The 24844-nt window shown below is 39.6% G+C and overlaps 1 pseudogene; it reads right to left on the bottom strand.

The window, feature by feature from the left end:
• Positions 1-14191: 14191 nt before the first annotated feature.
• LOC131244053 (pentatricopeptide repeat-containing protein At1g03540-like) lies at positions 14192-20698 on the bottom strand (annotated as a pseudogene).
• Positions 20699-24844: the final 4146 nt, after the last annotated feature.

The following is a 24844-nucleotide window of genomic DNA, read 5'->3' as shown; positions in this document are numbered from 1 at the left end:
AAAGTGAGCCAAATTACAGTGAAATCTGTGATGAGAGTCGTCATTCGATTGAGTCAAGACGAGAGATTCTTAATTTTACAAAAAAAAAGCAAGTGGAGTGATTCAAATTCACAAGCTAGCTCCAACTGACCAAGCAGTGATCAGTTGTGTTGACAATTGCAAATTTTTATATTCATACTACTTTTAGCATCTAATATTATTAGTGTAATTAAATTTCTAGTTTTCCAATCAAATACCGAGTTGAGTCTTTAAGTCAACATGACTCAGCTGGACATCAAGTCGAGTCCAGTTTTTGAGATTTTAAACTATGATTGCAAACCCAAATTAATGGACATGTGATTCCTGAAAATTTTCTAGTTTGAAAGAGGATTCCTGAAAATCTTCCTGATCGAAATATGTTGACCCCTCGAGGTGGTGTCTTGCTTATTTATGTTTATGAGAAAACATCAACGGTCTACATCTGATAAAAAAAAAAAAAAAAAAAGTCAAATATTGAAGTGTTAGGATCTTTGGAATATGCAAGATCTTAATGGAGCATGCCTAGTTAATTGTGAGGCTTGTCAGCTGAAAGGTTTTTTTTTTTCAAAAAGGGCATCCCCTGGAACTTTGATATTATAAACAAAGCATGTACAAACAGGAGATTCAGGAGTGCGAACCACAAAAATCTTGGGCCTCTCCTATCGTATCAACTAAAACAGAGAAGAAAATCAAAACAAAAAATCCCAGACCGGCCAGCCACTAAAAACAAAAGAAGAGCACCATGAAGAACCTCTAAAACTTAGCCGGCCTGGTTCTAATCATTCCAAGACCGACCTTGTCGAGGAAGATCAGTCCACTGACCTGCCTCGGGAGGGAGGACGCAAGGGAGACGAGGGAGGACACTTGGAGCTCACTGCCCATACGGGCCATGGCATCCGCCGGTCCATTGCCCTCCCTGAGAATATGGTTGAAAGAGCAAGTTTCTTTCTGTGTCAAGGTGCTAATCCAGAAAACCCAATGTCTCCAAGGCCACGGGGTGTGCGCCTTCCTAAGGAGGAGGTCCAGGACGATCTTGGAGTCGGATTCGATATTCTTCAGCCCTCTTTCCAGACAAGGGCTGACCCCATCATGAATCGTACGCAGCTCAGCATCGTTATTCGAACCCACCCCATAGCCAGCCGAGAAAGCAAAAAGAAGGTTCCCATTTTCCTCCCTGCAAACACCGCTGCTGCCAGACAATACCGGGTTACCTCTCACAGACCCATCAACATTAAGCTTGACCCACCCTTTCGCCAGCTTTCTCCATGTGACGATTTGGGAGCAAACATGAAACTGATGGGGGACAACATCCATCCATGAGGCGGCCGCTCAAAGGACTCACCATCCATGCACTCCTATGCGATAGCCAAAGCATGCAAGAGCATATCGTTACTTAGAATGCTTGTGGTGGTTGAGGCCTCAATTGTATGATTGCTTGTGGGTCCAATGTAGTACTTGTGTTGTCTGAGACACAATATGGCTGGCCTAACATGAAAGTGCCTTGGCGCAGTACAAAGCAAATCAGTCCAGTCATTGGGTGGACCACACGTATACAAAAGTAATAAATAGTTTGAGAAAATGGGGTTTCCATGTACATTACAGATAATTGGAGAGGCCTATTTTTAAGCTGGGTCAAGTACAGATAGGACCCCCCTGATGAGGGGCTTGTCTCTCGCACACATGCACCATGTTGGCTCATGTACCCATGAGTGCACATGAGTCCCCATGTGCTGAATGCAGCCGGGGTTTTTATTTTGGGTAGTAGGGTCCATGGTTCAGTGATCCAGACCATTGGTCTGTTGAGCCTATTGTTGATGGACCGTTGCGTTAATATCTCCTTCACAGGACAGTGAAGTGGCATGTAAATAGATAATTAAGAAGACAATTACAGTGAAGGTCCACATACAACTGAAAATTGGTCCAAGATAAATGGCTAAGATCTTCCAGTTTGGGAGATTCTTGGCAAGTGGTCATCCACGGTGGGGCACATGCAAGAGATAGAAAACTGTCACCTATCAAGACTGAAAAAAAATAAAAATAAAAATAAAAATAAAAAGAGGAAAATTGAAGTATCAATCAGATGTCCGTATTTCGGAACGAGTTTTGTATCATGGACCATCCATCAAAAGGCCCACAAGTTGGACGGCCGGTTTCACTGTCTATATGGGCATGTGTACTATAGAGTGAAAACCAATTGTGATTGGTGCCAATGCGAGGCTCAGATGCCGATATGGCACGTCCATGCTAGGTTTGGGCCGTTCTTAGAAAGGTCCCATCGTCTCTTCCCTGACCCAAAAATCAAAAAAGTTCGCTCATTAGGTGGCTGACGTGTCTGTTGGATAGCGACACGTTGATTTGTTTTTTCCACCATCCATTTCATCATACACAAGTGGCCAACGCGATGAGCAGGCTGATGTGATTTCATGGGAATGATTTCCCTGTCGGGATTACACTCAAATATATAACTCTTGGAAGAATCACAGCCAAAATAGGAAACAAATCCCGTCCTATTTCTGAATGATTTAAGATTTTAAAAACAACAATCTTCACCATGTCTTTAATCATTAACATATAGCTTTTTGTCCTCTTCTCTCATTTGTGCCTTGCATCATAGCTTCACCATCGCTTCTCGTGCACACTCCGTCCTCCTTCTATGTCATCGCCAAGCCCAAAGAAATAACATAGAACTTGAACTTTTCTACAGGAATTACCTTGGTGAGCATGTCCGCCGGATTCATGCTAGGGTAAATCTTCTCCAGAGTTACGCCACCTTCCTCAAGCACCCGTCGGATAAAATGGTGACGAACATTAATGTGTTTAGTACAAGAGTGATAAATAAAATTTTTAGCTAAATTGATAGCGCTCTCACTGTCACAATTAACCAAAACAGCTTCCTGCTAAATTCCCAATTGATTTATCATGCCTCCCAACCAAACACCTTCCTTAAACGATTTCGTCACTACCATATACTTTGTTTCAGTCATGGAAAGAATCACTAGAAACTGAAGCTTTGACATCCAACTAATTGCTCTACCCGCTAGCACAAACAAGTAATCTGAAATTAACTTTTTGAAATATACACTGCCTGTGTAATCTGAATCTACATACCCTAACAATTTTGCCCATGCCTTTTCAAAAGTTAAGACGTAATCCTTAATACCTCGAATGTATCGAAGTAATCATTTCACCACTTCTCAATGTTACTTGCTAGGGTTTAACATGTATCTGCTCACAATACCAACTGCCTGTAAAATTATCTGGTCTTATATATACCATAGCATACATTAAACTACCCACGACATCCGAATAAGGAACATAAGACATAACTTGCTTTTCCTCGTTTGATTTAGGACATTGTTTTGAGAAAAGCTTGGAGTGAGCCACGTAGGAAATGCTGACCAACTTTGCCTTGTCCATCCCATACTTGATCAACACCTTCTCAAGGTATTCTACATGAGATAACTAAAGCATGCTCTTCTTATTGTCTTTATGAATATCTATACCAAGAACCCTCTTTGTAACTTCCAGATCTTTCATCTCGAATGTCCCTAATAACTGAGTCTTCAGTACATCGATATCAGACATGTTATGACTGATGATCAATGTATCATCAACTTACAATACTAGGATGATGAACTTGCCATCACTCAGTGTATTGTAATAAACACAGTAATCATATTCACTCCTAGTAAATTTACAACTCAACATTAAAGAATTAATTTTTTTATACTACTACTTAGGCGACTGTGTTAGGCCGTACAACGACCTCATTAACCTACAAACCTTATTATTTGCCCGTTTAACTTTATAGCCTTCTAGTTGCTTAATGTATATCTGCTCTTCCAATTCTCCGTGCAGAAACGCAATCTTTATGTCCATTTGTTCTAGTTTGAGATCGTATTTGACAACCAGCGCCAACACGAATATGATAGATACTTTACAACCGACGTAAATATCACTATGAAGTCAATGCCTTCTCTCTGAGCGTAATCCTTCGCTACCAATCTCGTTTTGTATATATCATATTTGCTTTTGAATAATCACTTACATCCGATCACTTCTCAGCCCACTGAAAACTCCACCATCTCCCATGTATTGTTCTTATACAAAGAGTGCATCTCATTGTCCATTGCCGCATTCCACTTTTTTGCATTAAGCTCATCAAGAGCATCCTGAATAGTAGACAGGCCCTTCTCATTTGTAATGAGGGCATGTGCGATATTAGAATCATCCACATATCTCATCGGCAACCTGCAATCTCACGATGGATTTCTTTTCACAGGTGGCTGCTCAGCCTGGTCCAATATATACCTATGTCCACGCATCTATCTTTGTCTGAGTATCACCTGTGTTAATTTAGACGTATATAACCAACCTCTCTAGTTCCTTTTGCTTCTCTTGATCATTCTTGCCAAATAAGATGAAAATTTTAATGTCATTATTAAAGGATCTTCTAACAGATATTATCATTTAAGTGTGTTACTCACCTATAAGATGGTATTCGGCTTCGCAGGTTCTTGCAGATAAGTATGAAAATGTCATTCAGAGTGCGATTGTAATATTCAGGTACTAAAAACAAACATTTTTAGATGCAACTTACATGAGATGCTTTAGTTTATGACATTATCACAATTTTATTTTGATTCCTAGCTTACTATCAAAATGCCAAATTTGGTAATGGGTATTTTGCTATATTGACTTAACATAGCATTGCTAGCATATCATGGTTTAACCGATTTAGTTTATGTAGAATGTGGATATGGAAATGCGAATCAGTGTCTGTTCACAACCCCAAGTGTAGGGTCGCGATGTGGTAATAATCTCGATAAGACCGAGGTCAAATCCACAGGGACTAAACCTTGCACGTATTCTGAAAGTAACTAGAAGTAGAACTAGAAGAAGATGTATCTAAATCAAGAAAATTTAAGAGAATAATCATGAATTACTTTAACTAAAACTTGTAAAATTCAAAGGTGGGAAACTAGGGTGCCAATGATCCACTTGTAGCAATCAGGAAGCTACCTTGAATTGATTCAAGGACACAATTGGAATCAGAGTCCTATCCCATCCAATTGGTAAGAAGAGATTTTTCAGATCTCTGAACTTCTCATGGATCTAATCATCAATAGATAAGAGTGGTGAAGATTTGGAAGTGATTCCATCACCTAACCATGCCCAAGAGACGATGGCAAACGACAACAATTTACCAAACCCACAACCAATCATAAGAGAATTGTGAAAGTTAGAAAGGATTTCATCATCCAACCATGCCATGGGACGATGGTGAACAACGGAACTTACTAATTTTCATAATCTCAATTCAAGAAAAAAAAAAATCTCAAGCCATCACAGATCTATTGTAATTTGAGTCGCAACAAACCATTAAAAACTAAAAATATTCCTTCATAATCAAACTAGAATCCAAGAAAATTCAATAAAACATAAATCAAAACAAAGCAAACATCTCCATCATACTACAAGCTTCACCTCTTAGCCCTATCTAAGAGGTTTAGCTCATCATAGACATAATGAATTTAAGCTCTTAAAGGAAAAATATAAACAAAGCAAACTAAAGATGAATGGCCAGTCACGATCTCTCTCTCTCTCTCTCTCTCTCTCTCTCTCTCTCTCTCTCTCTCTCTCCTTGCTCACATCCCAAGATTGCCTCCACGGCTGCCCACGTCCAAGATGTCCTTTTTCTTTCTCTCCCTTCTCTTTTATAGAAGCTTGGAGTCAGTTGTGCGTGCGTAGCAAGGGGCGGTGGCTGTAGTTTATGTAGCAACAATCTTACGTGCATAAGAAACCGCAACCCAGTTTACGTTTGGGCCAAGTTTTCGGGATGGCTGAACAACGCACCTCCAATTTTTCTCCATGGCTGGGGTCGAATTTGGCCTGGGCTCCATCTGAACGGTTCAGATTGGCCAACCGATCAGAGGTGGTGGGCCACATCTTCCCGGAACATCCGGAAATCGCGGACGTGCGTAACTTACGTAGGAAGTTGCGCTGACATGTTTGGTGGGCCCACAGTGATGTTTTTGATAAAATCCACCTTGTCCATTGGATTCCTGACAAAAAACCGGTCAGTAAGGTCTGGTTTTTCTCGAGTTTGGTGCAGCCCACTATATCAGATCTTCTCGCCGTCCATCTTGCGTTTGATCGTGATTTATGAGTGTACACCTGCATAGGTGCTCAGGATCCCCATGATTATGATTGGATCCACCGTCCGGACTCAGTGGATGGTTCGGAACGACCATCTGGTCGAAGGTGGTGGGCCACCACTTGTCACGGCGGACAATCGTCCGTTCGTGCGAAAGAAGGAGAGAGAGAATCCCTATTTGATTTGAATTTCACAGGTCAACCCGCTTTGACCGGGCGTCCCGGTTTAGTGCACGTGTGCTGTCACACTCACTCCATATAAAGTGAGACCCACCGTGTCCGTCCATCCATTTTTTCATCTAATTTGAGAGGTTGAGACCAAAATTGAAGTATATTTAGATATCAGGTCGGCCCCAAATCAGTGATTTAGTGGTTGATCTATTCGTTGGTCCACTTTCACAAAGATCAAAGGGCTGAATTTTGATGTGTACAGTTAATTTAGGGTCCTCAGGCCAGATATAAATTTTCGAGCCAAACGGATGGTAGGAACCCTGTGATCTTGCATTCAGGACGACTTTCAGGCCACTTGAACTTCAATCACTTGATTTTCTCGGATCTTTGGCGTGTAAATTCTTCGATCTCGGTCTCGTAGGATCCGTCCCTTGCCTTGGTGATTTGTGAGCATTAAATCCATGCCTTTAGCACCCTTTTTTAGTCCAATCTCTTAAATTCACCTTGCAACACAAACACAATTAAAATAGAGCGTTAAACATTATCATGTTCATAAAATCAGGTAATAACTGGGGTCTAATATGCAATATTTGGATCTCAACACAATCCCCAACCAACATATATTGCTAGTCCCGAGTAAAGTATGCGAAAAATATTTTAAGAATTAAAGGACAATTTCTATAAACTCGAGTGATTTTTTTAAAAATAATTTAGATACTAGAATTCTAAGATGCATTAATGTTGAGCATTACCTTCTCCTAAACTCAAGCGCACGGTAAACTTCATGGTCAAGTTCAAAGTATTAATCCATTGATTAGAACAATTCTAAACATTGAGTTCCATGAGTGTATAGTGCAACCTCGACTTATCATAATTAAAAGTCCAATTGTCAATTTTCATGATAACATTCATAACCAAAAAAGACATTCTGGATAACTCAACCTACCGAAACTTGCCTTACAGTTTAGCCTTTTTATTCTTCCAGCTTTTGATTTTTCCATCGATGGCTTTCACGCTGTATCAACCTTTTTAAAGATCTTTAACAGGTAGCCGTTTTCGACGACAACTATTTTTTAGCTGGGTATTCTCTCTCTCTCTCTCTCTCTCTCTCTCAATAAACATGATGGACAAATTCCCCATGTTGGTTCCTTCCATGCTTAGTGATTACCATGTTAATAATTCAATATCGAACTGAAACCTTAATGTCTAAGATAGATGTAACATGTGAAATCATGACTTAATCGATGTTTAAAACTTCTAATCATGGATTATTAATTTGAACTTAACTGTGAAATCTAACAAATAACTAAATCCAAGAGTCATAAATTACCAACATTAAGTATCTTATACTTCTAAATCAAAGATGGCCTTCAAAATCACTTTAAATTCACAAGAATTTTCAAAAAGAATTTAAAAAAAATTCACAATTTTTGTTCAAGACCAAGAAAATACTGATTAGGTAACCTAATCTCTCATCCCCAACCTAAAATCTACATTGTCCTCAATGTAAAAGATATAATCATGTAATGCACGTGAGACAACGAAATTAAAGGAGAAGTGATGGAAAGATATTACCTGAGGAAGGAATCAAGAGGCTTTTTCCAAAGAGATCTCAGCGTGAAGGTGGGTCAGCACAATAGTGAAACCAACAAAAAGCAAACTATCAGTGAAACCAACAAAAAACAAACTATCCTAGAGCAACTAGAAAGCAAACTATCATAGAGCAACTAGAAAGCAAACTATCCTAACAGCATAAAGCCGACTATCCTAGAACGACAAAAAGCAAACTACCCTAGTCCTATGAAAGCAGGGGAAAAACTACTCAATCATGCCACAAGGTTCCTCCTTCGGCCAATATCTTGATAAATTTCTCAGTAGGTTTCTCAACAAGATCATCCAAAAGCCCTTTTTGCAATAGGCTTGGATGCCCTGGAATATAAATTTCCAGAGAAACTTATATACCTCACCATAAGGTTTCCTTTTAATCTCCTGAGGTGTCCAAAGTATATACGATGCACCTGTGACAGAAAAAGTTTCAGAGTTAGTACCCCATGGTAAATAAGAGACTACACATAGATGAAATTTAGAAAATTCTCAGAAAGTGATGTAGTCTCAACACATTCGGAAGTTTCAGACCCCGGCTCCAGCTCCTCCTCCCTTAATGGTAAACATTTAGAATTTGGGGAAGAAGGGGCTTCAGAATAAGGGTTCTCTCGGTCAGTGACAACTACCGAGGTATTGTCTTATAAGGCATCCACTATTTCTTTTATCATAGGTTCGTTTAAATCTGCAAAGTGTGTCAAGCAATCTTCCAAAGAGTTGAGAAATTCAGCTGAGAGTGATTTATTTTTCTTATTAAAGTTTGTGATGATCTGCCCAAAGATTTCATCGTCTTTGAAAATGGATGGTTGCATGCTCTCATGCTCTTGTCCTGCATAGACAGATTAAAAATCAACAGGCGAAGAATTTATGTGAAGACTTTGTTCATCGATACTACTCAGTAAAGGCACTGTATTGTCAAGGGTTGACAACTCAGATGGTGGCCTTAACTGAGTGGTTTCAAATTCCAGAGTCATATCAGGCGACTCGTCCATCTCTCTAATCATATTATAATCTAAATCGGGAGAGTAGACCGAACATGCCCCCAAAGAGTCATGTGATTCAACTGGAAGGGACTCTTCCTTCACATTTAAATCAAACATGTCATATGGGTGGAGTAAAACTTCCTGTGCCTCGTGATCACCTTCTTGGACCATAATTGAAGTTGATTCCAGTGAAATTTAGGCTATGCTCTTATGAATCTCATCCCAATACTTATCATCATTCAATTCAGTGCAGTACACACTTGGGATGGGATTGCTTTCCTCACATTTTATTCCTAAATTGGGTTGAGGTTCGAATAAACTAACCTTTTTCTCATTATTAAATTCAGGCGTGTCATGTGAGTGAAGTGTATCATCATCATTGTATTTGAAAGACACCCACGTCTCTTGATCATTCTTTTGAATAATCATCGAGATCGGCTCATTGGGAAATTGAATTGTATGCTTATTAACGGAATCCAACTCCTCATTCCAAATTCCAGAATTCTCCACAATTGCATCACGTAAACTCCACTGTTGAATATCTTTTCTAAGTTCTTCTAATCTTTGAAGTGTATTTGCTAGCTGAGCTCTAGAGTTTGGAAGAAATTTTGAATTAAATTCTCTTATATTGTTTCTGGTTGAATTTCAAATGTAGAAGATCCAAGAGAATTATCACTATGATGCATTGCTGGTTTATCTTCCCAACGTCGATGTGTCCACTGATCATAGTCATACGGCTCATAGGTGGGAGAATATGATGGTTGTTGATATATATTATCAGCCATAATATAATCTCTCATTGTTTTCTTCTTGTTTGATGGTTGATTATAATTCTCATTCCCGTAATTACGATAACCCCAACACTCACGTACTATCCGTGGGGTGTAATTGTTCTCCCACATATAATCGCGTAAGGACTTCTTAACCGGTGTAACATTATATTCTGGTCGGTTCTCGATGATGGTTTCAGAAAAGTTTTGAAACATAGGTTGATTTCTATCATAATCATCATACATCCCTTCACACTTTTTCGCATTCTCAAAAGTTATCTCAGCATATTGACGTTCCCACTCGTGCATATACATGCTGAAACCCTAATCTTGAACCTAATCCTAAAAGAAAATAAAAGGAAAAAATCCTACAACAATAAGAGATCTAGAAATAGAAAGAGAAAGATTTAGAAAAAAGTTACCAATTTGAAAAGTTCTATGTTATGATCCTGCAAAACAAAACAAAACAAGGTAGTTTCTAAAAACAGAAAATCTAAAATTAGAAAGTTTCTAAAAACAAAAATAGAAAGTTAGTTTCTAAAAAGGAAAGAAATCCTAGAATTAGCAAGTTTCTAAAAATAGAAAATAAAACCTAACCCTAAAAATAGAAAAATCATAATCTTAAACTAATTCCAAAACTAACTAATTCAGAAGAACACAACCGTCAGTCCCCGGCAACGGTGCCAAAAACTTGTTCACAACCCCAAGTGTAGGGTCTCGTTGTAGTAATAATCTCGGTAAGACCGAGGTCAAATCCACATGGACTGAACCTTATACGTATTTTGAAAGTAACTAAAACTAGAACTAGAAGAAGATTTGTCTAGATCGGGAAAATTTAAGAGAATAATGGTGAATTACTTTAACTAAAACTTGTAAAATTCAAAGGTGGGAAACTAGGGTGCCAAGGATCCACTTGTAGCAATCGGGAAGCTATCTTGAATTAATTCAAGGACACAACTAGAATCAGAGTCCTATCCTATCCAATTGGTAAGAAGAGATTTGTCATATCTCTAAACTTCTCATGGATCTAATCATCAATGATGAAAGTGGTGAAGATTTGTAGGTGATTCCATCACCTAACCATGCCCAGGAGACGATGGTGAACAATGAGACTTACTAATTATTTTCACTATCTCAATTCAAGAAAAAGAAAATATCTCAAGCCATCGCAGATCTATTGTAATTTGAGTCACAACAAACTATTAAAAACTAAAAATATTCCTTCATAATCAAACTAGAATCCAAAGAGTTCAATAAAACATAAATCAAAACAAAGCAAACATCCCTATCACACTACAAGCTTCACCTCTTAGCCCTAGCTAAGAGGTTTAGCTCATCATAGACATGATGAATCTAAGCTCTTAAAGGAAAAATATAAACAAAGCAAACCAAAGAGGAAGGAAGGAAGATGGATGGCCGGCCACGATCTCTCTCTCTCTCTCTCTCTCTCTCTCTCTCTATCTCTCCTCCTTGCTCACGTCCAAGGATTTCCTCCAAGGCTGCCACGTCCAAGATATCTTTTTTTCTCTCTCTCTCCCTTCTCTTTTATAGAAGCTTGGAGTCGGTTGTGCGTGCGTAGCAAGGGGCAGTGGTTAGAGTTTACGCAGGAAACCGCAACCTGGTTTGCGCTTGGGCCAAGTTTTCAATGTGGATGAACAGCGCACCTCCAATTTTTCTCCATGGTTGTGGTCAAATTTGGCCTGGGCTCCATCTGAATGATTCAAATTGACCAACCAATCAGAGGTGGTGGGCTACATCTTCCCGGAACATCCAGAAATCGCGGACGTGCATAACTTACGTAAGAAGTTGAGTTGACGTGTTTGGTGGGCCCCACATTGATGTTTTCGGTGAATCCACCTCGTCCATTGGATTCCTGGTGAAAAATCAGTGGGGAGGGGGTGGTTTTTCTCGAGTTTGGTGCGGCCCACTGTATCAGATCTTCTTGCCATCCATCTTGCGTTTGATCGTGATTTACGTGTGTACACTTGCATAGGTGCACAGGATCTCCATGATTGTGATCGGCCCCACCGTCCGGACTCAGTGGACGGATCAGATTGACCATCTAGTCGAAAGTGGTGGGCCACCACTTGTCACAACGGACGATCATCCATTCGTGCGTTAGGAAGGAGAGAGAGAATCCCTCTATGATTTGAATTTCATGAGTCAACCTGCTTTGACCGGGCGTCCCAGTTCAGTGCACGTCCAGTGCATGTGTGCTGTGCACACTCACTCCATGTAAAGTGAGTCCCACCGTGATGTTTCGAGAAATTCGCTCCATCCATCCATTTTTTCATCTAATTTGTGGGGTTGTGACTAAAATTGAAGCATATCCAGATATCAGGTGGGCCCCAAATCAGTGATTTAGTGGCTGATCTTTTTATTGGGCCACTTTCACAAAGATCCAAGGGCTGAATTTCGACATGTATGGTTAATTAAGGGTCCTCAAGCCAAATATAAAGTTTCAAGCCAAACGAATGGTGGGAACCCTGTGATCTTGCATTCAGGACGACTTTCAGGTCACTTGAACTTCAATCACTTGATTTTCTTGGATCTTTGGCGTGTAAATTCTTTGATCTTGGTCTCCTAGGTTCCGTCCCTTGCCTTAGTTATTTGTGAGCATCAAATCCATGCCTTTAGCACCCTTTTTCAGTCCAAGCTTTTAAATTCACCTTGCAACACAAACATGATTAAAATAGAGCATTAAACATGATTATATATGTAAAATCAGGTAATAAATGGGGTCTAATATGCAATATTTGACCCTCAACAGTGTCTATTCATAACCCCAAGTGTAGGGTCGCAATGTAGTAATAATCTCGGTAAGACCATGGTCGAATCCACAGGGACTAAACCTTGTACGTATTCTGAAAGTAACTAGAGCTAGAACTAGAAGAAGATGTAATGTAAACCAGAAAAATTAAGAGAGTAATTGTGAATAGATTAATTAAAAATTAATAAATTTAAAAGTGGTAACTAGGGTGCCAAGGATCTACTTTTAGCAATCGGGAAGTTACTTTGCATAATTCAAGGACACAATTGGAATCAGAGTCTCATCCTATCCAATTGGTAAGAAGAAATTTGTCAGATCTCTAAACTTCTCATGGATTTAATCATCAATAAATAAGAGTAGTGAAGATTTGGAAGTGATTCCGTCACTTAACCATGCCCAGGAGACAAGGCAAACAACAGTAATATACCAAACCCACAACCAATCATAAGAGAATTGAGAAGATTAAGAGGATTCCATCACCCAACCATGCCCATGAGACGATGGCGAACAACGGGATTGCCTAATTTCACAATCTCAATGCATGAAAAGAAGATATCTCAAGCTATCACAGATCTATTGTAATTTGAATCACAACAAACCATTAAACTAGAATCCAAGAGAGTTCAATAAAACATGAATCAAAACAAAGTCAACATCCCAATCACGCTACAAGCTTCACCTCTTAGCCCTAGCTAAGAGGTTTAGCCCATCATAGGCATGATGAAACTAATATCTCAACAAGCATTAAAAGGAGAAAAACTAAGAAGAAAGAAGAAGGAGAAGAAGAACTCTGATGCCGCCAGTCGTCCACCTCTCTATCTCTTTCTCTCGTCCACTCCACGACTGCCCCAAGGATGAATTTTGACATGTACGGTTAATTTAGGGTCTTCAGGCCAGATATAAAGTTTCGAGCCAAAAGGATGGTGGGAACCCTGTGATCTTGCATTCAGGACGACTTTCAGGCCTATTTAACTTTAATCACTTGATTTTCTCGGATCTTTGACGTGTGAATTCTTCGATCTCGGTCCCCTAAGATCCGTCCCTTGCCTTGGTGATTCTTGAGCATCAAATCCATGCCTTTAGCACCCTTTTCAGTCCAAGCTCTTAAATTTACCTTGCAATAAAAACATGATTAAAGTAGATCATTTAAGCATTATCATGTACGTAAAATCAAGTAAAAGTTGGGGTCTAATATGCAATATTTGACCCTCAACAATGTCTTGCATGGATTTTTATTTTTTTTATTTTTTTATTTTTTTTGTTTTGGAAATGTACTTGTATGGATATTTGTTGGAAAATGAAAATAGTTTCCTCAAGATGGCCAATTTACTGTTCCATCCATATATATATATATATATATATAAAGAAAAAGCTCTATCATTTGATTTGATTCCTCAGTGAGGATAATCTAGTTCATTTTCATCTTGACATACAATCTTTCCTATTTGGGTTGGTCTTCAAAAATCCATATGAGTCCTCAACTCTTCAAAACTTGAATACAAAATGACAGCATCCCCTCTCCCTATGAATTCTATTGAATCTCTGTATAAAGACACCATAGAAAACAACCTGAACTCAGGCTGATGATGAGCTTGCCCAACTGGTATTGAAGAAATTGAGCCCTTTAAGGCATTAAGCAGCACCACTTTGCCTTCAAGATCTTGGAATTCCTCTCTCCAAAGCCTCCACATATTTGTGTTGAAGAAGCATTTTCCAAATGCTAGAACTACCAGGACGGAATGGCCTGAGACATCCAGCTTGTCGTGACCTAGAAAAGAGACCCATTTAAAGATTTTGTTTTCTATAGTGAACTCTTGCAAAAGCTTGCATCCTTGGAGGTATTGGAGCCCTAAGTTTTTGCAAAAGGATACAGATGCCTACCATTCGCTCAAATTGCCTAAACAGGGAATTAGAGGTGAAAATCCTATTAGCCACCCTCTTCCGAACCTTCCTATCCTTGCCCGAGATTGCACTGCTAGTCACCTATAGCTCGCTTATCAGTTTCATGGACTACATCTTGTCCACATCCAACTCTCCCCACCCTTGAATTCAAACCCTTGATATCTAAGGGACTCTCTTCCTTTAATGGATCCAAATTAGTAGGATGGAGAAAAGAACTGACATTGCTTTTAACTTCAATCCAGCTCTTCCCCGGTGTTTTCTTTATCCCTCTATTTTCTATCAGCTTTCTTATCTTCAGAGCATCACACCACGAACCAGCTGCCTTATATACATTGGCAAGAAGGATGTAGCTCAAATGGTAGTCTGGCTCCAGTTCCATCATCTTCTTCACCACGCACTCAGTTACACCCATGTTTGAATGTTCTGTGCACGCACTGAGAAGAGCTGCCCAAAGAGATGAATCATCCCAAAAATCTTCTGCCTTCCCTATCAAATCTTCTGCTTCTTCAAGTAGCCTGGCTTGGCTAAGAAGATCAACCATGCAATTGTAATGCTCAATCCCGACTTTAATACTGTAATCTTCCTTCATTGATATAAAATACCCTCGCCCTCTGTCAACAAAACCAGAATGGCTACAAGCAAAAAGAACAACAATAAAACTGATATAATCAGGTCTAATCCCTTCCTTAGTCATCCCATCAAACATCCTAAGAGCTTCCTCTCCTTTACCATTCTGAGCAAAGCCACAAATCATCGAATTCCAAGTAATCAAATTCCTAACAGGAATCTTAGTAAAAACTCAGTAAGCATGATTGATATAACCGCTCTTCGTATAAAGATCAACGAGAGCCGATTCCACAATCACATCCCTCCATCACCCGATCCTTGGATACTGACAATGAACCTCTTTCCCTAGTCTCACAGCTGCTAGACCGGCACAAGCACGAAACACTGTGCTGAAGCTGTAATGATCTCCCTCTTTCTTCATCTCCCTAAAGAGCCCAAGAACAGATTCATAATTACCATTTTGACAGAACTCACCAAACAATGCACACCATGAAACCGATTTCTTCATGGTCATCCGATTAAAGACCCGACGAGAATCTTCAACTGATTTGCATTTCCCATACATGTCAACAAGGCTACTCTTAACAACGACATTACTGCGAATTCCAGTGGTAATAACCTTAGCATGCACTTCTTTCCCCTGTTTCAACGGCCCCAAATTACCACAAGTAGTCAGAACGGCCCCGAACGTAAAACCATCGGAAACTAATCCATAATTCCTCTTCATCAGGTAAAACAAACCCAAAGCTTCCTCAAACCATTCATTCCTTGTAAACACTGAAATAAGTGAAGTCCAACAAATTGCATCTGGTTCAACCATTTCGTCGAACACCCTCCGTGCGTCTTCTAAACTTAGATTCCTCCCATACATATCTATCAAAGAACTGGCAATCACACAATTGGAATCGAACCCACAACCCAATATCTTCCCATGGAATCCCATCCCAAGCCTCACATCTCCAACCTCAAAACACGCTTTGATTGAGGCGGATAGAGTGAACCCGTTTGGCTCAACCGCGAAATCTGACAAAAGATCAAATTTGATAAATATTAATCTTCCCAGGGCAGGTTTTAGATTATGTCATGTGTGATTAACAATATTATCTTTTCAGGTTGATGATATTATCTTCCTAGTCAGGGACATGGATTGCCTAATGCCGGCCCTAAGCTCTTTTGGTCCCACCCTGGCGAATGTGTTATATCCACTCCATCCATCCATTTTACCAGCTCATTTTAGGGCATGAGTCCAAACTCACGTAGTGCTTGTTTTTTATTTGCCCCCTCGAAAATTCCTGCAAATGGATAATGATTAATTACAATGTAATTCATTAATCTTTTTTCTAAGCCGACAATGACTAACTTTTTTACGTTAAAACCAAAACCAAGGGTTTGAATTTTATATGAGGCCCATTGTGATACATGTGGCTTATCCATATCATTCATCCATTTTGCAAGGTGATTTTAGGGCATGAACTCAAAATTGAGGCAAATCCAAAGCTCAAGGGGACCACGTCACACCGAAGCAGTAGGTTGAACGCCCACCAGTAAAAACCTTTTATGATCGGGATTTCCTAAGGTATGGGCCATGTGAGCTTTAAATTTGCCTCATTTTTTTAGCTCATGTCCTAAAATATTTAGGTAAAATGGATGGTGGACTTCATATATTTAAATTAGCCTTTTTTGAACTGAGTTTCAAGGTTAAATTATTTTCAACTGTTAAATAGACATAAATAATAATAATTATTATTATTATTATCTATTTCCAGTAAGTTACTGACCTCCATTTACATCAAAACAAACATTCCCTTAGTAAAGATCTAAACCTCAAGCCAACCATGCTACAGGAAATGCCATGGATAAAGACATCGACTTTAAAAACTTCCTAGGGTTATAACAGTCTTGGATCAAGCTGATTTTTGGCTGATATTTGCATTTTCCCTTCATCCATATTCGAGTCACTTGTAAACAAATTGGATGATATATAACACTATTTCTGTGTTGTGATCCACTTGAGTTTGTGATTTGCCACATGTTTGGGCTCATGTCAAAAAATGAGTTGGCTAAACAGATGAACCAATGGATATAACACATACATCATGGTGGCCCAAAGAACCTAGGGCTGCAGGCAATGCACATCCCTCAGTCCAAATCTAGTAGTCTGAAAACTACCCCATTGTACCGTTGAAGAGTCACCACCATTTTTTTAATGATATGAGAGATGAATTAGTGGTCTCTCATTCTCGAAACATTCCCATGTACCTAACTGCATTTAGACTCATTCCGCATCGCCTCCATGGATCGTCCAACCGTGCCAAAAATCACAACAATCAGATCATCCTAAACATCCCTGACTGTCCCTATCTTACATCAAAAGATCTTGTCCATCTATTTCTTCATGCCACTAACTTTATTGTTTGTTGTTACACCTGTATTGCGGAATTGACGGATCATCTATGCATCAACAATGGAGATTCAAAACCATAATCTAAAAGCGTACCTGATTGGGAAGACATTCCGCCGACAAGAATCTTGATCTTCTACACCTTGCACCTTTAGGAGAACCTTCAATGGGATTAGGTTTTCTCTGTTGTGTTGGTAAGGGGACCAAGACATCTATATATAGGAAAGAGGGCTAGAAGCTTGCCCATCACACTTCTCCCTCTAGGGTCTCCACACCGTAGGTTTCCATATCTGGCTAAATAACCGAGTATAGGGATAATGGCTCAAGCATCCTTCCCCAAACCTTTATACAATGATCACAACTGTAGTGGGACCCACTGAATCGCTCAATCTGAATAATCCAACGGTCAAATCTGATGATCATGTGTGGCCCACCTAATAAGAGTCTTACATTCTCCCACTTGGGCTACACTGATCTCTGAAAGAAAACAAAATATTTTATTTAAATTGTGAAAATAATTTTTAAAAAATGCATTTGCTTTTGAAAGTTCCTAATGGGTGCCCTACTGAATTTCAAAACAATATCGTTGGATAATTATGAGCAATGCTTGTCAGATCCGGTCCATCAAGACTACAGATATTGAAACATGGTAGTCAACACAACATTTATACATTTCAAAGTGCAAGGAATCACGATCACGAATACCAATAGCCTCAATGACATGGATCAAGGATACGGGGTGTGGTATGAAGATTGCACATCTAATATGATCACATGTACCTATCTTCAAGTAGTCCATCTAAACGTGTCACCAAGACACAAACCAAATTCTTGCTTACTCAAAACTGAAAGTGCACACTGAAGGAGAAGCAAGATATAAACTGAATAACAGAATCATCAATGCATAAAGAGATTTCTGAAATGTCTATACATAATTGGATCAAAATTGAAAAACTCTCACTACTGAAATACATCCTTGGAATCTACAACTCGCATAAACGTCACATATTTTTTAAAGACCGTAATCGGAAGACCTTTAGTGAGAGGATCTGCTATCATCTGCCTCGTGCCGATAACTTCTACAGACACCTGATGATTCTGAACTCTCTATCTTTCACAACAAGATACTTAATATCAATATGCTTTGACCTCGATGAATGCATGTTGTTGTTGGAGAAATTAACTACAGCTGAACTATCACAATAGATTTTCAATGGTTCGGGATTATCTGTACAACCCGTAAACCAGAGAAAAAACTCTGAAACCAGATCGCTTGACTCGTGGCTTCATGATAAGCTACATACTCTGCTTCCATGGTAAAAGACGCGGTAATGGACTATTTTACACTCTTCCATGATACAGCTCCACCTCCTATCATAAATACATAGCTCAAGGTGGACTTCTTACTATCAAGACAACCCGTAAAATTTGCATCTGTATATCCAACTAACTCCAAATGGTCAGATCTACTATATGTGAGTGCAAAGTCCTTTGTCCTTTGCAGGTAGCGTAATACTTTCTTAACCGTTATCTAATGATTCATTCCTGGATTGTTAAGATACCTGCCTAACATTCCAATCAGAAAAGTAATATCTGGGCACTCACAAATCTAAGCATACATGATGCTCCCTACTGCTGACGCATATAGAATATCTTTCATCTTGTCCTTCTCTAGGTCGTTCTTAGGACACTGAAATTAGCTAAACCTATCACCTTTTACAATAAATGCTTGGCCAGGAACACAACCTTACATGTTAAACCTTTCGAGAACCCTATCGATATAAGCCCTTTGCGACAAGCCAAGCAGTCTACGTAATCTGTCCCACCTAATCTGAATGCCGATGACAAATGATGCATCACTAGGATCTTTTATCTCAAAGTTTTGAGACAGAAATTTCTTAATCTCACGCAACAATCCAATATTACTACTGGCCAACAAAATGTCGTCAACATACAAGACTAAAATAATAAACTTACTCCCACTAATTTTCATGTATATACACTCATCCGCAGTGTTTTCAATGAAACCATATGAAGAAACAACTTTATGAAACTTTAGGTACCACTGTCGTGATGCCTGTTTCAACCCATAAATAGACCTTTTAAGCTTTCAGAATAGATGTTCTAAGCATTTAGCTTTAAAACCTTCTGATTGTAACATATATATGTTCTCACTTAGGTCTCCATTGAGAAACGCAGTTTTCACGTCCATTTGATGCAGCTCTAAATCCATATGAGCCACAAGAGCCATAGTGATCCTAAATGAATCTTTCTTCAACATAGGTGAGAAAGTCTCCTTAAAGTCAATACCCTCACGTTGACTGAAACCCTTTGCAACTAGTCTAGATTTATACCTTTCGATATTGCCCTTAGAATCTCGTTTGATTTTAAGTACCCACTTACAACCAATCGGCCTAATCCCTTTAGGCAATTCAATAAGGTCCCTGACTTTGTTGTCTTTCATAGATGATCAATTTATCCTTCGTGGCATCGAACCATTGATAAGAATTTACACTTTGTTTGACTTGTGAAAAAGATACAAGATCCTTTTTAGTCCCAATATCAAAGTCATGCTCCTACAAATAGACGATGTAACTATCTGGAATCGCAGATCTTCTCTCTCTATGTGATCGTCTTAAAGGATCATTATTCTGAATTAGGTTTTCTGTTTCCTCATCAGTGGGTTGTATTTGAGGCTCTATATGGTCATCCATAGGGATCTTAGGGTCCGTTGTTGAACGGATAATCATGCTACTCTGAATGATTATGGTGGGAATCACAATCCGTTCTTCCTCAAACATAATGTTTTTTAAGTTCGCGCTCCCACTATCTTCAGTATTCTCAATAAACCTGGCATTCACAATCTCAATAACTCTCACGGAATATGATGGACAATAGAATCTGAATCATTTAGATCTTTCTGGGTATCCAATAAAGAAGCAACTAACCGTTTTAAGATCAAGCTTTCTTTCATGAGGGTTATACGGTTTGGCTTCAGCAGGACAACCTCATACATGAAAGTATCATAAACTAGGCTTTCGCCCTGTCCACAATTCATATGGAGTTTCATTATAGCCTTATTTGGGAGTCTATTCAGGATATGCACAACTGTTTTCAACGCATCACTCCACAAAGATTCTAGTAACGTTGAATTACTAATCATAGACCGGACCATGTCCTTTAGGGTGCGATTATGCCTTTCCGATACACCATTTTGCTCTAGAATACCAGGCATGGCATAATGAGCAACGATGCCACAATCTTGTAGGTATCTAGCGAATGACCCTGGATTACACCCAGATTCGTCATACCTTCCGTAGTACTCTCCACCACGGTCGGATCTGACGACTTTTATCATTTTATCGAGTTAATTCTTGACTTCAGTTTTATATATCTTAAATATATCTAGGGCATTTGATTTGTCGTTAATAAGGTATAAGTACCCATAACGAGAGTAGTCATCTATGCACATTCCAAGATGCTGAAGGGAACGGTCCACAGATGTCTGTATGAATTACTTCCAAGAGTCGTACGCTCCTAGTGGCACCCTTTTTCCTGGTTTAGTCTGTTTACCTTTAATACAATCTATGTAGACTCCAAAGTCTGAGAAGTTTAGAAAGTGAAGAATTCATTCACACACAAGCCTTTCCAATCTCTCACAAGAGATATGGCCTAATCGTCTGTGTCAAAGCATGGATGAATTTTCACAATCTAACATTCGCTTAATGCCTTTAGTGTTTCCATGTGATGGGTTAATACTGTAGGCATGTGAAACATTCAAATCTAGTTGATAAAGGTTATTAACTAAACTGTTAGAACCAATCAAAACCGAATCATAGGAAATACTTAATTTTCTATTTCAAAATTTAAACTGATAATCAAATTTGTCTAAACGGGAAATGGAAACCAAGTTGCACCTTATAGAAGGCACACATACACAATCTACTAGATCAAGAAAGTGTCCTGACAATAACCTAAGCTTAAAGACTCCAATAGCTTCCACGTCTGCTCTAATGTCGTTCACCATATAAACCGATCTTTCTGTATTGGTTGGTGTCCGGCTTTAGAGCATATCCTATATGGAATTACATATATGAATAATTGCATCAGAGTCTATCCACCAGGAGTCTGTGAACATATCAGCTGAATTAGACTCAAAACAGACTAAAACTTGATTCTTATCCTTAGAAACAACTCATTCTTTAAATTGTGTGCAATCCTCTGTAAGACCTGAAGAACGATTTCCTAAATAGTGCTTCCTTTTCTTACAGTTGGACTTAGTAAGCAAAGGTATATTATTAAACTGGTTTGGAATATTGGAAACAATCATGGCTGGACATGAAAAAAAAATATAATAATCACATCAATGAATGAACAAGTCTCACATAATACTACATAAATGTAAACCTCAAACATTATGCATATATTAACATTTGATTGATTTGAGCCTTTAATCAAATGACCTAGAATGATGATGAGTCATAATCATCAAATTCTGGTAAGAGCCCGGCGTATCATTGTGACTCCTCCTTTGGGCGAAATTGTAATATACAAGAGACTTTATTGAACATGAAGCCAATCAGTGCTAGTGAAATAAATTTAAGACGTCCATCACCTTTGGGCAAAATGAATCTCTCAAACTTTATAACAATCACCAATCACTTCACTCCGCTCATATCCTATTAAGTGATGATACCTCTTTGTTCTGACCACTACCTGCTATGGAAACGAACGCAACTAAATGCAATCCTAATATGGATGGTTACTAAATTCCATAAACTGAAGTCTAAAAGCAAAAAATTTCGCCAATTGAGGTCACTTTGGTGGCTAACACAACCAGCTCTAATTCTCACTCCCAGACCCAAGGATTGCTACATGGTCCTACCCATAATGAACCATTCTGAAATGGTTCTAATTTGGCCCAAAATACGACTGATGTTGACCGCCCGTAGGCTCAAAAGTTCTAGAGTGATGGTTGGATTAAATTCTTAATGGTCAACATACGACTTAATATCAGCCTCAACCAGATGGGTAATCACCCTATTTTACACCAGATCAAGACTGAATAGTAAATATAACCATATTTACTAAATTACCAAGGCTGTTTAACAGGTACAGCCTACCAACCATCAATAATTTATATATGTTTCATTAAATCTGAAATGGCCTAAAGTGGGGTATAAAATGGGTATCAAACAAAACCAAATAAGGGCCTAAGGTAGCCTGCAAACAGACCTTGTCAACGGGCCTGAAATAGTTTGGGAATGGGCTTAAACTTATCTCCAAGGTGGGCACTAAAATAGGACCCAATGTATGCTTAAATTAATCCAAATTAGGCTCACAATCTGCTGGAAACGGGTTTATCATTTGGGCCTAAATCAATCTATAAATAGGCCCAAAATAGGCCCAATGCACAGGCCAACTAGACAGGCCCATAGAGAGAATCCATGTGCAGGGGCCACTACACAGGTCCAACGGCCCATTCCATAAGCCCAAGCACTAGACCCAATGGACACGTCCAAAAAACAAAAGCAAACCCTTTCCGAAGGGAAAATGTCGTTCTCAGCCATTCCGTAAATGTAGTCGCACGTCTCTTCCTCCACTTTCCATGTCCGAATAAAGGGAAAAAAGAAAATGCTCAGCCCCTGGCATCTCGCGGCAAAATTCACAGCTACAAGATCCGGCCACCCGAACCACCATCTCCATCCCCGCTGGACTCTAACCGCAATGCCTCTCCTCTTCTACCTTCTTCCATGGCACCGACGGCAGCACCACTAGTGCAGCGAGAGTCGACTGCTGCACAGAGTAGTTGGAAAAAAAGAGGTTGCGATGGGTTCAGATCGATAGCATTGCTACCACATCTGATAAAGGAGGAGAGGCGGAGATGGGTTCGACCATTGATGGCTGTAGGTGGTGCTGGAAATGGTGGGTTGCGGGATTGTCGGAACCCATGGTTGTTGCAGCCACCATGGCAACAATAGCTGCGCCATGACCCTGCCGATGAGGGATCCATCTTCTTTCATGGCAGTCAACGCTCAAACAGGGCAGTAACGTCACTGACGGCCACAGATCTAGGATGCTTGACTATGGATTTGGTGATGCCCAGATCTATATGGGCAGACGGCCTGTCCGCTCAGAAATTCAGCGGCTCGCGAAGGTTGGTGCATCGATGTTGGAATCCATGGCAGATGTGGCTTTTACCGCTGATTATGGCCACTGTAGTGAAAAAAAAATTTTGAATTCCGAAACTGCAACAAGGTTTTCTGGAATCTGAGGGCCCGTTTGGCCGGGTGGATTGGAAGGGATTGAATGGTAATAGGGTGGATGGCATGGATTTCTAGGTAATTATGGCGTTGTCAGTGGATTGTCTAGAGATCCATGGGATTGCTATATCCCTGGATTGCTAAATCCGGTCTGTTTGGCACGCCCGGCTAATCCCGGGATTAAACCTTCTCATCCCTTCCAATCCCTCAAACCAAGCACGTTCGGGGCAAATTTGAACGGTTTAGGATGGATTGGATGGGATTTAAATGTAATGATGGTGTTGTCAGTGGATTGTCTTAAGATCCATGGGATTGGGATCACACCACCGACTCTGTTTGGCACGCCGGGCCAATCCCGGGATTTAACTTCCAATCCCTTCCAATACCATCCAATCCCGTCCAATCCGACAGGCCAAACGGGCCCTGAATGATGTTATGGTTGGGCAAATCTAAATCCTCGATTGTTAGAAAATCTCCAAGATTAATACATAGGATGCTCTAATAGCAAATGTTATATCTGTACTGTAGAATTGACGGATCATCTATACATCAATAATGGAGATTCAAAATCATAATTTAAAAGTATACCTGATCAGAAAGACATTCCGTCGACAAAAATTTTATTCTTCTTGCATCTTACACATTTAGGAGAATTTTCAACGAGACTATGTTTTCTCTACTATGTTAGTGAGGGGATCAAGACATCTATATATAAAAAAGAGGGCTGGAAGCTCTAGCTTACCCATCACATTTCTCCCTCTAGGGTCTCCACGCTATAGGTTTTCATATCTGACTTAATAACCGAGTACAGGGACATCGGTTTAAGCATCCCGCCTAAACCTATATACAATGATCACAACTATAGTAGGGCCCGCTAAATCGCTTAATATGAATAATCTAACAGTTAGACATGATGATCATGTGTGGCCCACCTAATAGGAGTCTTACATTTGTATCATATGACCACTAACTTTTCTTCATGCCAACCAGATCGTCTCTCGTAATAAAATAAATCACAAGTAAACACTGTGGTGGATAAATTCATGTGCTCCCGCGAGTCACCACTTCAAGATCAAAACCAGCGGCAGCGGCACTCCGAATATTTTTAGTGGGTGCGGCCACGCCTGCTATTTCCGATGCTTTGACTGCGAAAGGAAGATAATCTGATGAGGAGGGAGCACCAATCGCAGTGCAAGTGGGTGGGTTACCGTCCTGCTTTTTGACTATTTATTCCTCTTCCC

Source organism: Magnolia sinica, chromosome 4 (genome assembly GCF_029962835.1).
Source record: "Magnolia sinica isolate HGM2019 chromosome 4, MsV1, whole genome shotgun sequence".
NCBI lineage: Eukaryota > Viridiplantae > Streptophyta > Magnoliopsida > Magnoliales > Magnoliaceae > Magnolia > Magnolia sinica.
This window is presented reverse-complemented; position numbering and strand designations above follow the sequence as displayed.